At 48.6% G+C, this 19,896-nt stretch overlaps 1 protein-coding gene across 4 annotated transcripts in view; it reads left to right on the forward strand.

Moving 5' to 3' along the window:
- Positions 1-2,701: 2,701 nt before the first annotated feature.
- Positions 2,702-19,896, forward strand: part of Pik3cd (phosphatidylinositol-4,5-bisphosphate 3-kinase catalytic subunit delta) — a 53,753-nt gene continuing 36,558 nt past the window's right edge. For 3 of the 4 annotated variants that reach the window (XM_028757877.1, XM_028757883.1, XM_028757881.1), the window contains exon 1: positions 6,132-6,218. The gene's annotated coding sequence lies outside the window, so the exon portion shown is untranslated. Of the gene's footprint in view, positions 2,792-6,131; positions 6,219-19,896 lie in introns of those variants that run through there. The other variant, XM_028757878.1, reaches the window with a different exon arrangement.

Here is a 19,896-nt window from a genome sequence, read left to right on the forward strand (position 1 = left end):
TTTTCAAAATTAACTGTTGGTGCCTGGCCTCAGTGCCAAGAGCAGGACAGGAGTTACCTGGTGCTTGACCAATTCTAGTACAGCTTCTGTCTTCCAGGGATAGATGGGGAAGCAAAGGCTGAAGGACTTCCCCACCGTCACAGAGTGACAGATGGTGGCTGGGACTTCCCCATGGTCACAGAGTGGCAACTGGTGGCTGGGATCTCCCTGGTGGCCTGGGATTTCAGAGCAAGTGTTGATTTTTTATTTTGTTTTGTTTTTACGGTAGAGAGGACTGGGCTGGAGTGGGGCAGAGTGTCCAGGCAAGGGCTCTACCAGAAGCCCTGTCCCTACCCCCACCCTTTTTTATTTCATATTTTGAGACAATGTCATTCTGCCTAAACGACCCAAGCTTCCCTTGAGCTCACTGTGTAGCCCAAACAGGTCTTGAGTTTGTAATCCTCCTGCCTCAGCCTCTTACGGAGCTACTATGGTAGGCCTATACAACCAGGCTTCGTTGCTATTTTGCTTAAAACCTGCTGAACAGATCCCCTGAACAGATGATGTTTCAAGAATCTTCTGTTGAACCATTAAAGAGCAGAACCGTCCAATCCTGCAATGTCCGAAGATTGTTCAGGAATAGCTAAGGTAGTAATAGTCACTCAAAAACATTATTACGGGGGTTCATTCTGCTTCACAGATAGAAGGGTGTTCTTGAATATTTGTGTCTGTTGGGGGGCACGCCCGTGTCATACCACACATGTGGAGGTCAGAAGGCAACCGCGCTGTCTGTCCGTATCTTTCATCTTGTTTTGAGACAGTCTCTTGTTCATTGCGGTGTTGTCCAGGCTCGCTGATCCACGAGCTTCTGGAATTCTCCTGTATCTTGTGAACAGGAGATTACAGATGTGCACCCCATTGTCTGGCTTGTAAGTGGGTTCTTGGAATTTGAACTCAGCTCCTCACCCTGTGTCACCGAGCCGTCTCCCAGCGTACAGTATAAGCATTCTACATGTATTAATCTAATCCTATGGATTATTCTAGATATAGAACTGTCACATCACCATGCCAAATAACAGAAAAGAAAAGGGAAGCACAGGGAAGTTAAGTACCTTGCCTGAAGGTGCACAGCACCACAGTGGCAGTTGGCTCTACAGGAGGTTCTTGCTCTGGACTAAAACTCAGCTATGCTTGCCCATGCTTTTCTTGCTCAAAGGGTAGGGGCATAATCTGGGTAGTTTCTGCCCTGCCTAGAAGGACAGGGATTTGCTGCAGGATGGGCATCCTGACAGGCTGGGGCATGGAAGGACTTCTCACTCTTGCCCTACCTATCTGCCCAGCTCAAAGTAGCTGCCCTGAGATAACCCTGCCTGTGGGCATGTGTGGGTGTCCGTGGCGAAGCCACTGCAGTTGAGCAGAACAAAGACACTTGCTGTTTGCTACATCGGAGAGATGCTGCGGAAGTAGGCTGGCTGTGGAGGGGAAGTTCTGCAGGAGAAGGCTCTTGGGAACCAAGAGTGCAAGCCTTTGCCAGCAGACTCTCCACAGGGCAGCCCCCACCCTTCCAGGCTAGGATTTCTTTTCTCTCCCATGAAGTGGGGCCGGTGCTTCCAGCAGTACCCACATCCAGAGAGAAGGACCATGTGAGCTCTCAGCATGGCTTGCCTATGGCAAGTCCTCTTCGGGTTCCTTCCGATTACCCACCATAGGCAGTTCGTTTTATTTACAGTTCAAAGGGAACCTGAGATAGCTTCCTCTTACACACACATGACAACAGTTAAAAATAGAGAGAGAGAGAGAGAGAGAGAGAGAGAGAGAGAGAGAGAGAGAGATCAGAAACCAGAGAGGGGAAGGCAGGAGGCCACTCTATCAGAAACTTGAAGAACGAGGACCACTCTACCCGAATGTCAGACTTAGTTTGCGTTTTGGGGGTACCCCCACCCCGAGTGAAAAGGAGGGGTACCCTAAGTTCCTGTGGTTAGGCTCTCAATAAAGCAGAGTATTTGGGTTTTTAGGAAGGTGGAATTTTCTTAGGCAAAGAGACTCACAGGGACAGCAAAGCAAGGCAGCAGGCTGGAGGAGCTGGGAAAGGTCGGCTGCTTACTGACTGCGGTTTCCTAAAGTGACTTATTAATGAGGAGTCTTAATGATGAAGCTAATTGCCCTGGGCTGCCCTGGGAATCAAAAAGGACCGTGCCAAAGCACAGGCCGGCACATGGCAGCATCGTGCGTGGTAAAGGCATAAGTTAGATCATTGTCGCCCCTTCCTACCCGTTTAAAACGGTTTTAGCATGTTTGTTTGTATATGTGTGAGAGAGATGGTGGTTGGTGATGGTGACAGTGACGAAGTTCAGAGGACAGCTTTGGGGAGTCAGTTCTCTCTTTGCACCATGAGAGTTTGGGGGATTGAACTCAGATCATCAGGTTTGGTAACAAGTGCTTTCCTCCTCCCCAGTTCCTCGCCAGCTTTTTGTTTGTTTGTTTGTTTGCTTTTTGAGACAAGGTGTCCTGGCTAGCTTTACGTCAACTTGACCCAAGCTAGTGTGATCACAGTGAAGGGCACCGCAATTGAGAAAATGCCTTTATGAACTCTGACTCTAGGCAAGCCTGTGGGGCATTTTCTTAATTAGCGAATGCCCAGCCCCTTGTGGGTGTGGCCTATCTTGAGCTGGTGGGTGTGGCCTCTCGAAGAAAGCAGGCGGAGCAAGCCAGTGAGCAGCATCCCTCCGCGGTCTCCCGGTCAGCTCCTGCCCTGTTTGAGTGTCTGTCGTCTGTCCTGACTTCCCATGGTGATGAACTGCGATGTGGAAGGGTAAGCCAAGTTAACCCTTTCCTCTTCAAGTCGCTTCGGTAATGATGTTTCATCACAGTAACCCTGACTAAGATTAGTTGGTACCAGGATAATGGGGTGCTGCTGTGGCAGACCTGACCGTGCTTTGGGGAGGATTATGGAAGGACTTTGGAACTTTGGGCTAGAAAAGCCACTGAGAGCTTGGTGGGAGCTTGGAAGTTAAGAATGTTGGGGACAGGACAGACGATGGAGGCCTGGCTTATGGAATTTCAGAGGAAAGTTTAAAGGCTCTGTCAGGGATGTTTGGTATTTTGAATTAAGATTCCGTCCTTCTGGATAACGGGCTGAAAAGTCAGCTGTGGTTAACGAGAAACCAGCACCACTGAAGTGAAACCTTTGTGTTACTGACACTGGTCAGCTGGAACTAAGAAATTAGCGTGATTGAGAAGAGACCAGCATCATTGAGATGAAATCTTCTGGCAAGTGTTTCCTGAGAGCATAGAGAAGCTGTGGTTCAGAGGAAACCAAGGTTATACCGTGTTTTGGCAGGCAAACTTGGTCCTGTGAGAGTCAGCCAGGTGGTACTGGTTTTGAAGGCATGAAGGGGTCGTGGAGAGCAGCTGAGGCTTCGCACTGTGAGAGGCCAAGAGAGGCCGTTGGTGAAGAAGGTGCAACCTCGGTAGCAATTGAAGGCTGGAGATTAAAGAGGTCATGCAAGCCAGTAAGCAGCACCCCTCCAAGGCCTCCATATCAGTTGCCTTCAGATTTTTGTTCTGTTTAAGTTTCTGTCTAGGCTTCCCACGGTGGTGGAATAGCCATGTGGAAGTGTAAACCAAATTAAAACCCTTTGGTCATGGTGTTTTGTTACATCAGTAGTAACCCTAAGACACAGGTTGTCACGCAGCCCATGCTGGCTTTGAGCTTGCTGTACAGCTGAGGATGACTTTGGACTTCTCATCCTCCTGTCTCCACCTCCTAAGTGCTAGGATGATAGACATCTGCAACAGTGTTTAGTTTATGGTGCTGGGATTGAACCCGGGATTTGTGCATGCTAGGCAAGCCCTCTACCAATGGAGCCACATTCCCCAGCTCCCAGGAGATTATTTTGGCAGTAGCAAATGTATTCCTCATCTGACTGTCTCATGAAGAGCTAGATCAGGAGCAGTGGTTAAGTTGCAGCCTAGCCAAAAGCAGCCTCGGGACTGGTGTTGGCACGGTCTGTGGTCTCAGCCAGCACATTCTCTGCCATGTTCTCTCCCTGTGGCTTTGCCAGGTTCTCCTTGGAGGGCGGAAACCTCTGTCATCATCAGATCCCTTGGGTGGAAGTTAGGCTGTGAGCCTGGACGTCCTAGTGAGAAGGACATCTTGGAATAGACCTAACAGTCCCGTGAATGGGACCTGTCCCTCCACTCAGTCTCTGGATTTCTCCAGTTATGTCCAGAGGCTGCAGCCTCCATCTGAGAGAGCAGGGCCATAACTTGCACCAAATTCTCTTTCCTTTCCAGACAGTAATGGAGTAGTTCCTGATGGTCCTGGTCCTGACCCTTAGTCTTAAGAGAGGCTGGGAGCAAGGACCTGCCAGCCTCTGACCATATCACACTGTATCTGTGGACCTTTCTAGAAAGCTCTAGAAGCCCATTCCCAAATACCCCCTGAGACTCAAGCCGTCGGTCCTATTTGTTCATAGGAACAGTAATAGCTACATCATGGTAGTGGGGCTTGCTTCATGGTAGAGCTGGTTCTTAAGCATGTTGAAGGCCCCAGGTCCCACCAAAATAATTGTAATAACAAGAGCTCTCTCTGGGCATGGTGGCACTGGCCTTTAAACACATCATTTGAAAGCTAAACACAGGTGGATCTCTGAGTTCGAGGCCAGCCTGGTCTATGTAGTGAGTTCAAGGACAGCCAGGGATACATAGTAAGACCTTGTCTTTTTTTTTTTTTTTTTTTGGTTTTTTGGAGACAGGGTTTCTCTGTGTAGCCCTGGCTGTCCTGGAACTCACTCTGTAGACCAGGCTGGCCTCGAACTCAGAAATCTACCTGCCTCTGCCTCCCAAGTGCTGGGATTAAAGGCGTGCGCCACCACCGCCCGGCAGACCTTGTCTTTAAAAAGAGGCTTTTTTGTTGTTATTGTTTTTTTTTTTAGAGATTTATTTATTTTATGTATATGAGTACACTGTTGCTGCCTTCAGACACACCAGAAGAGGGCATTGGATCCCATTACAGATGGTTGTGAGCCACCATGTGGGTGCTGGGAATTGAACTTGGGACCTCTGGAAGAGCAGTCAGTGCTCTTAACCACTGAGCCATCTCTCCAGCCCTTGTTTTTTGTTGTTGTTGTTTTTGTTTTGTTTTGTTTTTAAAGCACTTAATTCCCGGCCTGAGCTGAAAAGGAGTTAAGCTAGCCTCACCTTCTCCAGGGGATCCTAGAAAGGTAGGAAGCTCCCTGGTAATTACAGGGAAGCCTAGCTCTCCACTGCATTTGTTTGTTGGAGACAGATGACAGGCTCACTACATAGCCCTGACTGGTCTGGAACTCACTGTGTAGAATAGGATAGCATCGAACTCACAGAGATCTGTTTGTCTCTCTGTCTCCCTAGTGTTGGGATTAGAGTGGGTATGCTCCAGCCAAACACTGGATGTTCTTTATTTTTGAGATGAGGGTCTCTTTAGCCCTAGCTGTCCTGGAACTCAATACATAGACCAGGTTGGCTTTGAACTCAGAGAGCTATGTGCCTCTGCCCAAGTGCTGAGACTCAAAGCAAGTGCCACCATGCCTGGCTAATGGTTTGTTTTTTTTTTTGTTTTTTTTTTTTGGTTTTTCGAGACAGGGTTTCTCTGTGTAGCCCTGGCTGTCCTGGAACTCACTCTGTAGACCAGGCTGTAGACCAGGCTGTCGTCGAACCCAGAAATCCGGCTGCCTCTGCCTCCCAAGTGCTGGGATTAAAGGCGTGCGCCACCACTGCCAGGCCTGGCTAATGTTCTTAAAGGATCTTTGAGACTTGCAGGCTGTCTCTGTCACTCTTCTGCACTGGCTTCTAGAGCGCCTAAGACCTGCAGCCACTCACCCTGTAGTCTGGCCTATCCAGGTTTTGTTTTTGCTTTGTTGTTTTCTGAGTGACTGTGGCGATGCCCAGGGCTCTCCGGACCTTTATTAGGCAGTGTGCCTTTGTGTCAAGAGAAGACTTTATTTTTTGAACAGTGCGAGGTGCTGCAGGGTTCAGAGGCACCTGCAGCGCTACCCTCGCAGTGCCCGCTGGGCTTGGGGCGGGGCTGGAGAGGCGTAGGGGACCAGTTGTTTTTCCTGTTATCTGTAGAAAGGAAACAAAGTGGGAAGTGGAGAGTGCCGACTGTCAGTAGGCGGGCCCGTCCCGCTGCGCGCCCCGCCTCTGGCTCACTCGCGACTTGCCTTGGGGCTGCCAGCTCCGCTGGCCAAGCTGCTGGTCCGGTAAGTGCTCTCCACGGGATTCAGTGTAGAGATGGGAAGAAGACTGGTTTGGAAGGTGGGGAGGGGGTTCGGGGAGCGCGGGCCGCTCTTCACGCTCTTCACACACATAGCCAGTGCGCCTTGAATTTGGGCGCCTCCTGGCGTCTGGCAAGGGGACAGTGGATCCCTCCAGAGCCGGTCTGCGGGGACCTGGGTCTGGGTTTTGGTCGTCCTTTGTGCCAGCATCTCCCCTGAACCAGCATCTCCCTTTCACCTGTCTCTGTGCGCCCCGATCTCCGGACAGGGGCTCTCCGGCCGGGCAGTGAGGTCCGTGTTGTGGTCTAGGCGTCTGGATAATGCGGTGAGGCTGAGCCGGAGCAGGGTTTGCTAGTCCAGGCGTGGGGACAGGGGAGCGTTTAGATCCTCTGCACCCTGGCCCTGCGGTTCTCCCAGCCTCTTCACGGAAGGTCAGGACTGGCTAGGGGCAGACACTGACGTTTCTGGGCCCTCCTTCCCTCTCTCTCCCCACTGCCTGTGCCGCTTGCCGCAGTTTTGGACCCAGGCGAGGGCTAGATCACTACAGATCTGCGGCTGAGCCCGGGTTAAGGCGGCAAAACCGCCTCCAGCTTTGCATTTCCGGACTTTTTTAAAAAAATACTCTTGCCGGTAAATCAGCCTGAATGGGGCTCCTTTTTTTTTTTTAATTTAGTTTCCTGTTCTTATTTATACTTCCTCCTCTGCACCTCATCCTTAAGCGATAGGGAGACCAGCATGACCTTTTGTGAGCCCCAGGATGGGGGTACTACTAAGGTGGCCATCCACTTTGGTGGCGGACAGGTAGAGACTCCAGAACCCTGGACTAATGGCAGGGGAGGACACGGGTACTCTGGGGTAAGAGTGGAGGCTGGGGATGGGCTTTGCAATGTCAGGGTATGAAGTGCCCACATACCGGGGCCTCATCTAGCTCCCTTAAAAATCCCTCCTGATTGCAGATGGGATCTGGGGTCCTCTGAGCAGTTTCCGTTGGGTCCAGGCTCTGGCAGGAGCAGGGACCTGTCAGCTTGCAGCCTCAGCAGTCAGTGGAGCTTCTGCAGCAGGACTTGAAGAAGGCCACCCCCAAATGCCCTCTGAGGCTTGGGATGCAGTCTTCCGTCAGTGTATGTGGGATGAGTGGGGGTTGGGGGGAGAGATTCCTTGGTTTGGTCAGGGAGTAGCTCACTATCTGTTCCAAAGGGACTTGGAAAGTAAAGACATAATCCCGGTTCTCATCCCTGACACCGCAGCCTCCTGACAGTGCTGGTTCTTGGCTGTTTAATTCTACCATAGGGACTTTCTCCTATAAACTTGCTGGGTTTACATACAAATCTGCTGTGGACCCGTCCCTTCTCTGGCTCAGTTGCCTCGAATTGATGCTAAGGTCCCACCAGGACTAGAGACTATGCTAAAAACAAGGCAGATAGGGAAAGAACAGGCTTCTGGGGATGGGCGCGGGAGGAACAGGGGTCCACAGATAGAGGAGCCAGAGTGGTCGTGGCTGGTGAGGGGTTGCTTCCTGCTTTGCTGCGTTTTTCTTCAACTGCACAGTAGGAGAGGGAAGTGAATGTACAATGTATGAAGCAATTCCCCCTTGGGTTGCTCTTTTCAAAATTGTTTTTGTCTAGAGCAGTTCCCCAGTTCGCCTCCGTGGGTCCAGCGCCCCAGCAAATGTTTCTTTAAGATGGGACCTTAAGAAAACTTCCGTGACTCCCCAGGGACCCCGTGCTTCCCAAGAGGTCTGATAGTAGGGCTGGTCCGGAAGGCTAGTGCCCCTGCAAGATGGGCAAGGAGAACCCTGAGCAGGGCACGTGTTTCAGTAATGAATGACTAGCCGCCAGCCTGGAGGACAGCAGGAGCCTGGCTTGTTTTGGCAGCGAGAAAAACTCCAGCTTTATCTGGAATCGGCGCTCTTTGCAGATCTCTGCTTGGTCCCGCCGTTCAACGATCAAACTGAATGGTCATTGAAGTGGCTGGTGGAATTCCCCAGCCATCATATCAGAAACGCTGCCAGTTTCAAGGTGGAAAAAAAAAACATCAACCGGGAACCTCCCGGATCTCTCTTTGCACCCAAACGCTGTGTGTGACTTTCTGTGGGGTGCACCAAAATACAGCTCCCAGGGCCAGGGCCGTCCCTGGGGCCTAAGAAAGTTCCCCTTCCGGTTGAATATGCATGCAAACTCTCAAGGCTTTGAGGATGGGTGAAGGGTCAGGCTGCTGCTGGAGCAGGGTGCTTGAGAAGGGTGCTGGTTTCCTGTGCTGGGTGCACTGGGTATGATCTGCTGGCCAGCGGATGGATGCGGCAGCTCCAACCAGGAGCTCCACTCATGAAGGGAAATTAATTCTATCTACAGAGAACTGGAGGAGGAGAGTAAGAGCAGTGGGATTGGGGAACACAGGAGAGACTCAGAGGGGAGCACCTTGCTTGGGGTTCAGGTCCTAATGGGTTGCTGTGTTGGTTCCTGTGGTTGCTGGTTGTAACAGAGGAGCTCCAGTTTTGTGCCTTAAAACAACAGATTTCTATTCAGGAACCAGTAGTTTGAAGCAGGTTCCTGTCTCCTCCAGGACCTTAGGGGAAGACCTTGTCTCTCCTAGCTGCCAGTGGCTCCAAGAGGCCCCGTTCATATGCCTCTGCCCTCACGTGGCCATCTCCTCCCATCTGTGTGGCTCGCTGTGTCTCTTGTAAGCAGGAGGAAGTCGTTTTGAACTTCGTTAGTTAAAGTCACTTAGCTAATTCAAGTCATTAGTCATAAAGTCATTCATTAACTCATATATGCAAAGATCCTTTCTCAAGGGCTGGGGAGATGGTTTGGTGGAACACACTTTACCTGAGTACTAGCCAAAGAGCCCATGTTTAGAAACAACGATGAAAACCACCCTGGGTGTGTAACAGTCCCGCGAGCAGATCGCAGGGACTCGCTGGCCAGCAAGCCAAGCCTAATTGGTGAGCTCTAAATAATAACACCCTGTCTTGGGCTGCCAAGATGGCTCAGCAGGAGAAGGTGCTTGCTGCCCAAAGATGGATGCAAGCCTGAGGACCCAGAACCCAGATAAAGGTAGAAGGAGAAAACTGTCTCCACAAAGCTTATTCTGACCACCATGTGTGTGCTGCAGCACGTCCCACACTATGCACATGTAAAATAATAATAACAACAACAACAGGGGGCTGGAGAGATGGGTCAGTGAAGCACAGCACTTTCTGCGCTTCTAGAGAACCAGAGTTTGGTCCCCAGCACCCACCTTGGACAGCTCACAGCAGCCTGTAACTCCCCTCCAGAGGAGCCAATGCACTCCAGGTGTATACTCACGTCTATATCAATTTTTAAAAAAGCTTCTGTTTTTCATCTCTCTCTTCTTCTTTTTCTTCTTCTCCTTCTCCTCCTCCTCCTCCTCCTCCTCCTCTTCTTCTTCTTCTTTGTTTCTTGTTTTTCAAGACAGAGTTTCTTCGTGTGGCCCTGGCTGTCCTGGAACTCACTCTGTAGACAAGACTGGCTGGCCTCCAACTTCCAAGATCCACCTGCCTCTGCCTCCCAGATCCTGGGATGAAAGGTATGCACCATTTCCACCTGGCAAAGAAATTAAAAATATTAAATAATAACACCCTGTCTTGCCAGGCGGTGGTGGTGGGACCTTTAAATCTCAGTACTCTGGAGGCCGAGGCAGGTGGATCTATGTGAGTTCAAGGTCAGCCTGATCTGCAAAGCGACTTCCAGGACATCCAAGGCTACACAGAGAAACCCTGTCTCATAAAACCAAAAATAAAAAAAATAATACTCTGTCTTAAAATAAGGTGGACAGGTGTTGCTGAGGCACAATAGTACTGAGGTCTTTGTCCAGCCTAAAACACACACACACATACACACATACATACATACGCACACATACACATATACACACACATACACACACATAAACATATATACACTTACATACACATACACACATACATACATACACACATACACACATACACATACACACACATACATACATATACACACACATACATATGCACACATACATACACACACATACACACACACACACACACACACTCGTGCTTCCAAACATGAATATTTGTTTTTCAATCAGTGGCCAGATTTGAGGGCAAAGGCAACCTTGAGGGCCACTGACCAGCTCACCAGTGCAAAGGGAGTGTTCTGAATAAGCTTTCCAAGGAAGAAGTTGGTGTCATCTTCCTACCCTTGCCCTGCCCTGTCTCTTTCGCAGGGTAACCTTAGGCCAACGTCTCAGTTCCCAGTGATCTCTGCTGAGCTGCTGTCCCAAGTATCCCTTCTGCTTCCCTTTCCCTGGCTTTGTGACTGCCATCAGCTTTCTAGTCTGTTTTGCTGAGTGACATGTGTGAGACTCCCAGGGAGGGGATGGGAGCCCTTGCATATGCTTCTGTCCCTACCTGTCCTGTACCCCTCTCTGTCTCAGCACCTGCTGGCATGGTGCCTTCTCTATGGCCGGAGGAGGTGCCCCTCTCTTTGCAGCTGAGTCCCCATGACCTCCTTGGGGACTGTAATTCGCCTGACAGAGATCTCATGAGATGTGGCTTGTGGTGTTTGAAGGGAATTGGGGAGCCCCCATTACTGAAGTCTGCAGGAAGCAAGAGGGGTCATGATGGCATCAGGGGGTCTCCAGGGGCCCTGCTGGACCACTCTGCTCCCTTGGCTATCCATGGGACATTGCTTTTTCTCGTTTCAGAGGCTGGAACAGTGTGTTCTTAACAGGGAAGGGAAAGCATATCTGTTGTCAAAATTTTGGGAGAGGATGACATTCACACTGGGGGAGGATGAGCCAGGCCCTATGCAGGGTAGGGCAGGATTACTCCACAGGCTTTTCCTGGGGAGTCAAGCTCCCTCGTTGAGTGGCATCCTCCAGCCCAGGACTGGGTTTTAGTTTCAGCTTGGCATGGTGGCACATACCTTAATTTTAGCATGCAGGAGGCAGAGGCAGGTGAATCTCTGAGTTCAAAGCCAGCCTAAGCTACATATCGGGTTTTCAGGACAGCCAAGGCTGCATAGACAGACCCTGTATCAAAAAACAAAAACTGACAGCTACAGTGTATTCATATATAATAAATAAATAAATCTTTAAAAAAAAAAACAAAGACAACAACAAAAATTCTCCTTGTTTTTTTTTTTTTTTTTTTTTTTTTTTTTGCTTTTTGTTTCTCTGTGTAGCCTCCTTGTTATTTTTTAAGTTATTTGTATGTGTACGTATGGGTAGTGTTGGCACTGTGTCCCCTTAGAGCTACAGTTAAGGTAGTATGAGCCGCCCTGCACTGGTGCTGAGACCTAAACAGTTCCCTCCAAGAGCAGTATGTGCTCCTAACCACTGAGCCATCTTTCCAGTCTTTTTTTCTTCCCTGCTGAGTGACCTTGAGCTAACTGCCTAATCGTTTGAGCCTCAGAGGCAATATCAGTTTTTAGAATTTTATGAATGGGTAAAGGAGCCAGATTCAGCAAGACAAATGTTGTCTGTAAAGTAGCACCCTTTACCCCAAGCATGGACTCCCCCTTCCCCACTTTAGCTCCTCATAACTGCTCTCTTGTCTCTAAGACCTTGACAACTTTAGGTATCTCACATAATTCAATAATATCGAATAATACAGCCTCATCTTTTAGACAGGGTCTCAGGAAGGTCAGATTGGCTTCAAATTCACTATATAGGTGAGGGTGGCCTTGAACTCCTGATCTCCTTGATGACCGGCTTCACTCACCATGTCCAGCTAGGCATGTGGTTTTGTATTTGGCTGTCTGTGTGTGTGTGCGTGCGTGTGTGCATGTGTATGTATTTAGGGACACACATATGGAGGCCAGAAGATGAAACCGGCTGTCTATCATTCTTTCTCCCTTAATCCCTTAAAACAGGGTTTCAGCCAGGCTGTGGCAGCCTTTAATCACAGAACTAGGAAGACAGAGGCAGGTGGATCTCTGTGAGTTCGAGGCCTACAGAGGAGTGCCAGAACAGCCAGGGCTACACAGAGAAACCCTCTCTCAGACAAAACAAAATAAAAAAGACAGGGTGTCTGGATGAACCTGAGACTGGGCCTTTCCACGCGACTGCCTGGCCATTGAGCGCCTGGGATCCATTTCTCTCTCTTCCCATCAACATCAGGTTTACCGGCACTCTTAACCATGGTTGGCTTTTACATGGATGCTGGGAATTCAAACTCAGGTGCTTGTGTTTGCAGTCTTCCTAATCCCCTGTAATTGACTTTTTGAATTTTGTAGCCTAACGGTTTTCCAGGTTACTACCCTAGTGGTCCTTCGTGCAGCATAAATCTCTAAAGAAGGGATGCCATAGGCTCTGACGACCTTCAGGGTGGGACGCTCATGCTGTTTCCAGACCCATCCACCCACCCACCCACCCACCCCACAGTCCCTGTCCCCAAATCTGCAGCTGACATTTTCAAGCACATGGCCTTTATTATACTGTGGAAATATGACATCAGAGACAGCATGTTTCTGTCTCTAGAAGCTAAATGGATATACAACAGCCCCAAGATCCTCTCTCCATCACTGAACATCACCGAGAGACTTGTCTCGATAACCCTCTTAAAGATAGTCACTTACAATGTACTTCTTTATTGCTGGAGAGTTTAAGTAGCATGCTTTCTGGAGTGGCTGGGTTCACGTCCCAGCCTTCTCTCTGCTTCCCTGCTGGGTGGCCTCTGGTAGGTTGCTCGACTCCTCAGGTGTTCCATTTCCTCTGTAAAATAAAGTTGATGGGACCCGCTCCAAGGTAGATTAAGTGAGACAGACTAGGTTAGTGTCACCTAGCACACAGTGTTAGCTGTTCCTAATTATCGTTTGCTTCAAGTTGCCGTTTTGCTCTCAAGACACATCTTTCTCTAACAAGGAGAAATGGCAGACCCTTAAGCCAAAGGGAGACTGATAGCCACAGAGGCATCAGCTGCTAAGGAGGTTGGTGATCTCAGAGGGAGGGCCAGCAAAGCCTTCCTGTCTGTATGGGCCGTCCTCTTGGTTAATCCTTGACTGTCTGGCTGGATTTGGGTGTTGGCTGTTCTGGGGCATGGAGATGAGCCTGTGGCGGGGCAGCGTGTACCTTCCAGAGTGGATGAAGGGTTTTCATGGACCTTGGGCTGATAAAGCCTGGTCCCCTGTGGTCATGCAGCATCTGTGGTGTAGAAAGTACAAATAAAGCTTATGAATGGCTCTTGCCAGGAGCAGACTTCATCTTGGGATCTGTTCTACTGTGTGCACGCACACCCCATTGTGCGGTTTGAGAAATCAGGGCTGGGATGTTGTTAGTAGGCGGTGTTTGCCTACCATGCCAGAAGCCCTGAGTTTTTTCCCACCGTTGCATAAGCCTGGCACAGAAGGTCACCCTTGGCTGTATAGCCAGTTTGAAGCTGGCTTAGGTTGCAGGAAACCCTGTCTCAAAATTAAAACAGAACAGATTAAACTGAAGCAAACCTAGGAAAGACCCAGAGACTTCAGAAACCAGAACCTGGGGCTTGGGCACCAGCCCAGCCTTTTGCCCACTGTGCTAGTTACAGAAGGACCCACCCCACCCCCACATACTTTTGTTTTTTTGTTTTCATTCCTAGGGACAGACCTCAGGGGTTTGCACGTTCTAGGCAAGCTGTCTCCTACCAAACCACACCCCTAGCTCACCTAAAGCCCTTTATTTTATTTTCAAAAGATCTTACTTGTTAATTGTGGGTGTGTGGGTGGGTGGATGAGTGGGTATGAGCCCTCAAAGGCCAGAGGCATCAAATCAGAGGTGGAACTCCAAGACAGTTGTGAGCTGCCTGACACAATTCCTGGGAACTGAACTCTGGTCCTCTGCAAAAGCAGTATGTACTTCTAACTACTGAACCATCTCTCCACCCCACTGAAGCCTTCTTGAATGAAGTGGCTCCTGATTTCATCTCAAGTGGTCCAGGGCAGCCTCAAGTGGGCAGGGTGTACCACACGATATATGCACAGGTGTTCCTCTTTGAGGCTGACCTGCTGCTGGTAAAGAAGTACGTACAACCAGGATCTTGTTCTCAGATAGTCTACTTCCTGAGAAATTTCTTCTAGGGGGAAACCCACCAAAACCCCTATTCTCCCCACTTACTTCTCCATCTAAAAACAATTCCAAATAAATAAATATCCTTTAAGAATCGATGAAAGGGCCGGGCGTTGGTGGCGCACGCCTTTAATCCCAGCACTTGGGAGGCAGAGGCAGGCGGATTTCTGAGTTCGAGGCCAGCCTGGTCTACAGAGTGAGTTCCAGGACAGGACAGCCAGGGCTACACAGAGAAACCCTGTCTCGAAAAAAAAAAAAAAAAAAAAAGAATCAATGAAAGTCTCACTGGTCTGAGGGGGCTCCCGCTTCAGGGGTGAATCACCCTCTGGGAGCTTTTCTCCCTGTTGTGTGTGGTGACTGGTATTCGAATGAGGTAACTCGTCTGTCATTTGGAAACCAGTGAAGTGTTTTTGTTTTGTTTTGTTTCCAGCTAAGTGAGGCACATCTAATGAGTGGCCATTACCTGAGACACTCAAGGTTTCAGGTGTCTGGTGGGCTGTGCTTGGCAAAAGTGGATGCAAACAGCTTCTCCTTAGTAGAGTTCAGAGCAAGGGCCTGGGAATTAAACAGATGAAGGCTAGCAGTTTAGCTCAGTGAGGCAGAGCATTTGCCTAGCGTGCCTGAGGTCCTAGGCTTGAGCCTTAGCATTGAAAACGAGAGACAATGAGAATTAGAGCTGGTGAGATGGCTCAGTGGGTAGGGATGCTGCCAAGTCTCGTGACCTGATTTGTTTCCTAGAAATGCATGGTGGGAAGAGAGGATGGTTTCCCATAAGTTGTCCTCTGACTTCCACCGGATCGGCACCATTCTCATGTCTGTACACACGAACACACACATAGATAAATGTAGTCTTAAAAAGAATTGGACAGGTGGGCTGGGCACAGAGGCATACACCTGTAATCCTGGCACTCAAAAGGTCGAGGCAAGAGAATCACGAGTTCGATGCTAACCTAGACGACTTGGCAAGAAGCAGGTGGTTCACAGACTTAGATACTTAACATGTTTTGTGAGCTTAGTGGGTATGTAAGCTAAGAAGGTTTCATCTGAAAACCTGGGACTCAGAGGGTTTCACTGGTTTGTCCTGGTGAACAGACATATTGAACCTTGTGCAGGTTACTGCCCCATGAAAAGCTCTAAATTTTCGGCCATTTGAAGTCTGAATCTTAGAGGCCCACGCTGTGGGAAGGAATGGCATTCGAATGACAGGTGTCCATGCCACAAGTTACGGCTGAAGCTTGCATGGTGTGTTGAGAACATCAGCCTTTTTGCAGCTTGATTGTGTGACTGAGACAATGTCTGTCTCTGTGGCTGTCATGCACGGACAGACATGGCTACTTCAGAGAAAGCCACTCGGGATCCCTGTGCACTAGGCTTGTGGGAAGTAGCTGGGAAACGGCTGAGCAGCTGGCAGTAACCTTGACCCAGATGGACCAATCTTCTCCAACTTTCCTCTGGCCCGAGGAGATGTTCTGTATAACCCCAGCCCATGATGGCATCTCACCCCCACCGTGACCTTGCTTTGAAGCCTCAAGCCCTGTTTTAAAACTGACATTAATTTTACATTCTCTTCCATGATACGTGTATGTTTATTTTACTATAGAGAATATTTCTGTCTACTTCTGAGGCAAATTGCTATTCTGGAGAGATGTTTATGTGTTCTTCTAGGGCTTCCTCTGCTCCCAGCAATGACTCTAACCTTAGTTTGAGAACATGAGGATTGTGAATGTAAGACAAAATTCTGACAAAAATAAAAGATTTTTTTTCTCCTGTGTGTGTGGGGTGTGTGTGTACAGGTGTATATACATGAGCTCTCACAGATGGGGGGTGTGCATGTGCAAATGTGAGAACCTTGGTGTTGACCTGGGGTTCCTATTGGGAGCCTTCCTCAAATGCTTTTCACTTAGTCACATTGAAACAGGCTGACTCTGCCGGGCGGTGGTGGCGCACGCCTTTAATCCCAGTACTTGGGAGGCAGAGGCAGGCGGATTTCTGAGTTTGAGAGGTCGAGGCTAGCCTGGTCTACTGAGTGAGTTCCAGGACAGCCAGGGCTACATAGAGAAACCCTGTCTCAAAAAAAAAAAAAAAGAAAGAAAGAAAAAAGAAAAGAAAAAGAAAGAAACAGGCTGACTCAATCGAGCCCAGAGCTCGTCCACTGGGCAGTCTACCTAGCCAGCTTGCTCTGGGGGGTCTCCTGCATTTGCCTTTGGGCCACTGAAATGACAAGGTAGCCTGCAATGCTGGTCCGCCATTTACATAGCCTCTAGGAACCCAAGCGCTGGTCTTCGAACTTGTGAGGCAAACTCTCTACCTGCTGATCCATCTCCTCAGCCCAAGAAACAACGCAGCTTTTTTTTTTAAAGATTTATTTATTTTTATTTATGTATATTGTGTGTTTCCACATGGATTTGTCTACACCATGCATGTGCTGGGTTCTGAAGGAGGCCAGAGGGCATTGTGTCCCCTGAGCTGGATGTGAGTTGTGAACCTCCAGATGTGTGTGTACATCAGGCCCTGGTGACAAGGTTGCCCCCTGTGGCCCCACAGCCCCAGAGTAATCAATGGGCAACAGAGGCAGACAGAGGCTCGTCTGATCTTACAGGTTCTGGGGCAGGGGGCAGCAAAAATGGCTTAGAGACCTGCTCAGGGGAAGGAAGGAGACAAGGAATGCTTGCCAGGGAGAGCCAGGCATTGATGGTGAATGATAGATGGTAGATGCAGACAGCCCTGTGTCCCCAAGACTTTTCTTTGGTCCAGTGAGTGTAGAGTTGTGTGTAAAGGGTCTCAGGAGACTATAAGGAAGGGGCCATGTAAGACAGACAGAGGAAGAAGGGACCGAGTGCGGATAACCAGCCTCAGGCCGAGGAACTAAGGCCCTTGGTAATGGGACCTATGCCCACTACCACAGAGAGGGGGAGAAAATAGAGAATTTGCGAATTTGTGGGAATTGATGGGGGGAGGGGGGATTGAGACAAGTTCTCACTATGTAGCCTCAGCTGGCCGGGACCTTTCCATGTAGGTCAGTTTAGCCTCAAACTCACGCCACTAAGCCTGGCTTGAGAATTAGAAGTTTTAAAAGATACTAAATACTGCAAGGATATGGAGGCGGCCATGTCCTCTAAGAGTTATGGACTGCGGTCTTCTGTAGTGCATATTATATTATATTATATTTATATATATACATATACACACACACATATATATATGTATATATATATATATATATATATATATATATATATATATATGTAGTGTATATAATAAACATGTATTTATTGTTAAGTATATTTAAATTTTTATTTAATATATTACATTGTATATAATTATAGTATTTATAAATATTACATATGTAATATTTATAAATATTCATAAAGTCATCAGTGACATTTGTACATGTATAGTATATGTCTTTACACAGATTTTAATTCATTCCTTCTAAAGACTTGGAACGTACAAATAAGAAAGAAAAAGTACAAAATAAAGACAGACAATGGCTCGATTCCCCAGGGACTACATGAAGATATGACTCTCTTACACAGGAAGTAGTCCGTGATGGCCCAGGAAACACCGGACTTGTTCTGGAAATGTCTACCCTGCTACCTCTGCAGCATCTGAGGACCATCCAGGCATTCTATGTCTCCTCTTCTGTCTTTAAACCTGGGTGACTGTCCCTCTATTTACCGCCAGGGAGTTGTGGCTGTGGACACATAGCCTCTAACCTCTTTCCACAGTGCGTCCCCTCCACTAGTGGTCTGGTGCCACGCCCCTCTCTAGATGTCTTGGATTTTATTTGCATTTCAACTGAGCTGAAGACCCAGGTTGGACATTTCATTTTCCTTTTCTGTAATAATGTTTGGAATGGTCCTTCCCAGCGGGCAAAGAGGTGGCTAGTTCCTGCGGCAGCCCTGGGTTGCTGGGATATTATGAAGTGTGTATTTGGTCTCTTTCCGCCACCGCCGCCCTCCTTATGTCTTGTCGTACAACTTTTTAAAACCCTTGGAATCTGCAAATTAATGTTTCTTTTCGAATTTAATAAGTTGACTGCTAGCTGCTCCCCTGAGGTGACTTAGGAATGGGGCTGTCACTGGAAAGACTTAAGTATAACCAGTGATTTTGTTTGTTTGTTTACTGAGCTGTGACTGCCTCTACGAGCTAGGTGAGGCCACCCATCCCTGTTACACCAATTAAGGAGGAGTGGCAAGATGTGTTCAAGGTGGCTACAGTGGGGAAAAGGAACAGACAGAGGGCTTCCAGGACCCCCTCTTTGAGGCACTTTCTGTTTAAATGGGAAAAGTAAGAAGTCCTGGCCAGGTGCAGACTTCCGGGCCATTGTCTCAGCTCCTGTCTTGCTAGGTGGCCTTTATTGCCTGAGGGATAGGATGGGATTCAAGGATGCTAGGGCACAGCCTCACTCTCATGGGTAATTGCCCTCATCTAGAGGGTATAGGAAGGGAATGAGGAGACCTGTCTGAGCTTTTGCTTCTCCTGGAATCCGCAGCGACTGTGGCTTTAGGACATTTAGCTCTGTCTTCAGCCAAAATAAAAGGATGCACAGAGACACAAAATGAGGCCTAGATGCCAGGCTTTCCTCCTGTCTTTAGGCAACATTTTAAAAAAAACAAAAACAAAAACAAAAAACCAACAGCAGTTTCTAAACACAAGTTCCAAGCTAACTGGGGATGGTCAGTAAGACCCTATGTTCAAAACCCCAAAAAACAACAAACAAAAAAACAAAAAAAACCCCCCAAAACAAAACAAAAAATATAAAACCCAAAAAAAACATAAACACCTAAAGTACGGTGTTTGCTTCTGGATGGCTGAGAATGGACAGTCTTGGGGCGTGGCACCCCCATTCAGGTGTGAAGTTCCACGCTCCTCTGTTCCCTACTCTGTCAGGCACTCCTTGGAAGCCTCTGGAATGTCATTTGCCATAAACTGAGAAGTTTAGGTCAGAGTCTCCTGAGTGCTGGAAATCACTCTGGGAGGGGCTGCAACCCAAGGAAGGGTCATGGGCGCCCCTCTTCACGGGGTGGCTAGAACAAGCCAGAGCATTGCACTTGTCTCTAGAAGTGGAGGGGTGGACCTGTGCATCAACTCCAGATGGATGCTGTCACAGCTGGATTAGAGGATGACCAGCTGCCAGCTACCGCAGAATCCATTGGCTGTCTGGTGTGTGGGCAAACTCCTCACACCCCAAAAGTCAGAAGCTTGGTGTGACAGTGGAGTTGGGGAGATATTCTGTTCAACCCTTTAAAGCCAGTCAGCCTGGTAGTTAGTCATACCAGCCCACAGAGGTTGCATCACCACCTGCTCTCCTTGGGTGGTCCGTAAGGCTGCCTTGAGGGGAGGATTCAGTCTCTCACATAATGGTCATATATCATACTTGAAACCAGCACCTTGACCTTGCAGAAGCTTTGGTGGTTGAGTTTGATTGGATCATTTATTAGTTTTTGGATTTATTTTATGTGCATGTATGTATGTATGCTTGAGTGTATATATGTGCACCACGTGTGTGAAGGAGGTGCTTACAGAGGCCAGGAGAGGGCGTTAGATCCCCTGAAGCTAGACTTACAGGCAGTTCTGAGCCATCATCTGGGTGAGGGAGGGGGAGGAGAGAGTG

The sequence above is a fragment of the Grammomys surdaster genome, unplaced genomic scaffold, assembly GCF_004785775.1.
Source record: "Grammomys surdaster isolate TR1022 unplaced genomic scaffold, NIH_TR_1.0 126185, whole genome shotgun sequence".
Taxonomy (NCBI): Eukaryota; Metazoa; Chordata; class Mammalia; order Rodentia; family Muridae; genus Grammomys; species Grammomys surdaster.